Source organism: Strigops habroptila, chromosome 4, assembly GCF_004027225.2.
Source record: "Strigops habroptila isolate Jane chromosome 4, bStrHab1.2.pri, whole genome shotgun sequence".
Lineage (NCBI taxonomy): Eukaryota > Metazoa > Chordata > Aves > Psittaciformes > Psittacidae > Strigops > Strigops habroptila.
This window is the reverse complement of record NC_046358.1, coordinates 58,464,311-58,469,553: the sequence shown is the minus strand read 5'-3', so window position 1 is coordinate 58,469,553 and position 5,243 is coordinate 58,464,311. Positions and strand designations below refer to the sequence as shown.

Here is a 5,243-nt window from a genome sequence, read left to right as displayed (position 1 = left end):
TGACAGACAAGGTGGATAAGTGTGGCTCAATCACATCTTGTTCAGCAGAATCCTACCAAGTACCAACCAGACATGGTGGAAGTGGTTTAGCTACTTTTGTTCACAGAAGTCAAAAGAAAATCAAGCAACATGCTTGGATGATAAAATTACTAGAGAAAGTGTCATTGCTGGTGCCTCAGCTCTCCAGGGGGTCTCCAGAGTGGCACAAGTTTTTCACATGGCCCCTAGTCTGCACTGGTTAAGCAGGGCACTGATGGTTTCATGTACATGGGGATTTTATGATTTCTGCCATAGAAGGAGAAAGCACAGTTTATTTGGAGGGCTAAAGTGGCAACTCTGGTAATAAAAAGAAAGGCACATAAAAGCAAACTGTTGTTTTTTAGGCCCAGTAACCCAGTTTAATGAAAATCTTTCATCATCCAGGCAGTTGTCCCAGCTGTATCTGCCGTCAAGGCAGAGTTCATCTTACCTCATGGTGGCTCACTGACACTTAGTTCATTATGTCTGATCCCTCAGAGCATTGGCAGCATATCCTCTTCTAGGCAGCTGGAGCACAGCCCACAGGCATTGCGATCACTCTCTAGGCTAAAAAAGGAGCCCTCAACACGATTGTACATTCACATAATTAATCCTTTGACACCTCAAAATAAGCAAGATGGATTCCTCCACAAATAGGTTGGTCTAGTGATGTTTGTTTATGACAAAATACTGCTTGCCTGCTCCCACTGATGACCACAATACTGTACAGTTAGCCCAGTTTCTTCCAATGTGAGTGAAGTGTTAGGCTGTGGGAGTTAGAGCTATAAATCTGGTCCTCTGACTGTAATCTGTGTTGCATCTATATAGTAACTGGAACAATGAAATATTTAATTAGCAAAAAGTATGTTATACAAAACATTAATGTGAAATATTTTACCTTAATGAAGAAAGAAAGTTGCAGTGACTCATTTTAGCTTCATCAAAATGACAGGGCGTCCCAGGAAATAGCTGTGCTTTGATGGAGTCTCCTTTGAAATCCAACCCAGTTCACTTACTTCTCTTGGCTACAGGCACGGTGTGACAATGCCTGGGAGCCAAGGGTGAACTTTTCACATGACATGCTCTGTGAAAGGCATTGGCTTGCGGAGTGAAGAAACTATACAAAGATTTACACCCACACTACAAGACAGCTGATTGCCTTCACTATGCCAAGTAGTTCATTCAAGCCCATCCATGCCCTTCTAGGCCACAGCTCATAGTGCACACATAGCCTGAAGCATCTGCAGCATTTCAATGAAATTACTAGTTGTACTTACTGCACCTGCATCCTGGTTACATTTAAATACACATAGTCCTGTCCAGCTTCTGGGGCAGACCCTTACCGTTTGTAATGTTGGATTCTCACCAAGAAGAGAACCAAAGTCAGTTGCAGATCCTCCCTTCTCCCAGGAGAGATCAATACTGTGAGATATTGTGTCCCTGGCTCCAATCCAGCAAAACACTTAAACCCTTTACATGCATTCCTTGACAGTATTCATGTGCTTAAAGATGAACCTCCATTTTGAGGGCTGCAGGAGAGGACACCAAGTCCTTAACATGCTGTGTAATGTCTAACAAACACCAAGAGCAGCATTAATACAAAATACTGTATTTGAACTTCTCATTTTTAAGATTTTCAGGCCTCCCATCTAAATGACAGTGCTGAACTTTATCAATGCTCAAACAACTATATTCAACAGTGATTTTTATATTAAAGTCTGCTTTTAGGTTTTGCAGTCTAGACTTGTTCTACAACCACAGAGAATAGGACACGGGGTTCAACTTCCAAGACCACCAACCCAAAACCACTAATAGGAGTGACAAATAAGACAGGAAAAGGTGAAGAATGTGTATTTTTGGAGCATGTCTGGTATTTGAAATACCTTTCCTTTGCTAGATGCCGCCACCAGTTAATTTTCAGAAATCATTTTAACAAAAATAGGTATGTTTAAAGTATAGGGATAAGAAGCAACATAGTGTAAGGTAGAGAATTGTCTGCTGTGAGACATGCAGACTCAGCACCAAAGGCACAAAATTGTGCAAGAATCTCCAGTAACTGATGATTTATTAAACTAAGGTGTGCTTATGGACTACAGGGGTTGGTTAGTTATCTACTTCCTGGAAGTACTTCAGTGTTCTCAGAAATATTTAGTTCACTTTAACTGAACAAAGTTGACCATAACACAGAAAAATCCCACAGGTTAAAGGCAAAACCCGGCAAGCATTCCAACAGCTAAGGAATCACAGCAGCAACTGGTGTTTTCATTGGAGTATCAGCAATGTGACTTCGTGGTTCTACCCTATGGGTATCTACACAGCCTTGCGATTTGCTGTGGGCTGGTAGCCCAACGTTTGGAAGATTGCAGTATTTCCCCACATCATAAATTGTGGTGGAAACTCACTCTGTGGGTGATGTTATGATCACTGGTCCCTGCTGAGATCCTGGCCCAAGGGTCATCAGTTCAAAAGTCTTAATTTTGGAACATTGTGCTAACATTCCTAAATATGTTCTGCAAAATCTGATTCACAGAAAATGGTGAATTCAGTTTGTTTTGCAGAATGTAGCTACTGACACCCTGCTGGTCCCATTTCCCAGCTGGCTGGGGAGCCCGCTGCAGGCAGGGGGTGAGAAGCTGCGGCCAGTGGGCTGGACTGGGTGAGTGCAGCAGGACAAGGCCTGTGCCCCAGCAGGGCCCTTTGCAGCATGACCTGTCTCCTCGGGAGACATATTTACTATGTGGATGGGTTTATCTCTAAGCAATGCAACTATTACATGCTTACTGTCAACCTGCTTTCCCCTGTGTGCTTCTTACCCGCCAGCGGACACTGCTGCAAAGACATGCCTGGAAGTTTAGAAAAGAAACTGCAGAACTGAAAGCATTAAGGTACAGCTCTCGTAACGCTGAAGAAACAGCTCCTCCTGAAGGCAAAAATCGGAACTTGTGCCTCTTTCAGTTGTATGAACTTTCCATGCGTTTGCATTGCATATAAGAAGATATACTGAGCCCTAAGCCCAGAAAAAGGAATATACAAAGCAAGAAGTGCAGTTACAGAAACCCAAACAAAAGTGTAAATAAGCTTCATTTACAGATGTGGAGGAACTCCACAAAATACAAAGGGGGCTCACATAAATACCCAGTATGGCAGTATTAGAAGTGGATTAAAGTTATGATTTTCCCAACCTTTTCCAATGTTATATGTGCAAACATATGTGCTGTGCACACACAGACACACCTATATAATCTCAAAAAATTTCTATTGGTGAAATCTGGGGATTAGGAAGTTTTCTTTCCCTTTGTTCACACTGACAATATAAATCATTATATTTATTTATCTTGGAGTTAATTATTGCAAAATATCTCTAAAAGAATCTGCTATTTGAAACGCCTTTAAATTTTTTTTTTAACAAGTAAAATCTTTGTATGGAAAAGGTTTTAAAAACAAATCTATTAAATGCTCTCTTTGTAAGTGTCTGTGTTCAGCACAGACAACCATCCCTTTTTCCTTTGAGCTGACTTTCGGTAGGATTGATCCAAGTAGAGATTACAAGACCTGGGCTTTTGTTACTCCTTTTTGAACAGTTTCCTAAGAGTAGGGGAACAAGGGGAAAAGTATCTGTGCAGGATGTATTGTAATTTAATACACCTTTAGAAATATCTCAAAAAGTAATTACTTTTGAGGTGCTTGTGTTTTAATAGATCCTAGCAGACACTGAACTGTTTTTGTATTTCCCAATACTGCCTTCATCCAACTAATGGCAGTGTGAAAGATTCAGTATTTGGGAGCAGCTGTAGAAACACCCATTTTAGAATGCACAGGGACTATATCTGCCTGTAAAGAAAAATACACCTTTGTTTCTGACTTGTTTGCTTAAACTTCTAAAAGCAGAAAATGTAGGTGCTACATGAATGTTTCAGTCCCATAAAATGAAAAAGCAGCTGAGTTAGGTTTGGTTTTTTATTCTCAAAGTAAACATCCTCTAATTAATCTCTTTGCCTTTCTTAAATAAACCTGTGATGTACAATAGAATTTGAGTATGTTGTGGTCTAGATTTCCTTTAAATTATATAGGGTTTAAAAAGGTGAGAAATATCAAAACTGAGAAAAAATGTCTTAATCTTGAGAGCTAATATTTAACCAGTCGTGTTCTTTCATAATGCCTGTAATATGTCATGTTTGTTTGCACACCAGACTGTCTTGACCTGTTTTGATTAGTCAGGCATCTCATTTTGTTCAGACCTATATGGAGTTACAGATAAACCTCCAAGAAGGTGTTCTTATAAAGTGAATTTTTTAAAAGAAACTTTCTGGTATTCTGTGGTAAATATATTTGTTTACCAGTAGGTACAACAACTGATTTTTGTGTTTTCACATAATTTACATTGTGTATGTCATAGAGGTTCCAGTGTTTGTCAGTACAGAACATTGTGAGGAAATACTGTTTGAAGCAACCGTGTCTTTCCCCACCCAAGGTCAGAGTATAGAGGTTATTTAACCTCTATACCTAACTATAAACAACTTCTATAGAGTATAGAGGTTATTTAACATAAGGAGTTTCCAGAACTGTTTAAATTGTATTTTTACCTTTAATGTTAATATGAATTCAAATCAAAACAAAAATATAGCCATATAAAGTTATATTATCAATCAGTCCTGACTTTACCAGACCATTAACAATTTTCTGCCCATAATTTTTCTCAAACTGTAAGCTCAAAGACTTGAAATTGCTGCATACTGTAGAAATACTCCTCTTACCAACTTTCATGAAGTGGACAGTGAGATTCCTAATGAACATAGGCTGAGCAGAGGCCCAACTGCTTCCTGCCTTAGGTCACTACTGCCCAAATATCAAGTCCAGTTCCTGCTACCTTAGTGCTGTTTTCTGTGACTGCAGTCAGGTTAGACATCAGAAAATCCTGTGACTACAAAGGTAGTGAACCTTGGCACAGGCCTTTTTATCTCAGAAACATCCGGTGACAGGAGACTCACAATTTCCTTTGACAGGAACAATATAGGTTTGGGTAATCTTGCATTTTGACAGGTAATTGATCACAACAGTAGGTACCAGCAGAGAGGAAGAGTGGTCTCTGGGCACTACCTAAGCCATTCTGGGAAGTTAACTGAGAAAAATGAGCATATTGTCTAGAAATCTGTGCATCTCCTGAAAACTGGTGAAGCTCCAAAGCTAACAAAAATCACTTGACTAGACCAATCTTTCTGTATTTA

General features: G+C 39.7%; 1 long non-coding RNA gene across 1 annotated transcript; it reads right to left on the bottom strand.

Annotated features, from left to right (window-relative positions):
* Positions 1–372: 372 nt before the first annotated feature.
* Positions 373–1,064, bottom strand: LOC115607269. Its single transcript, XR_003991165.1, has 2 exons — positions 917–1,064; positions 373–585 (listed from the first exon to the last, which is right to left on the bottom strand). It is a non-coding gene; the product is annotated as an uncharacterized LOC115607269 (long non-coding RNA).
* Between the last annotated feature and the right edge of the window lie 4,179 nt (positions 1,065–5,243).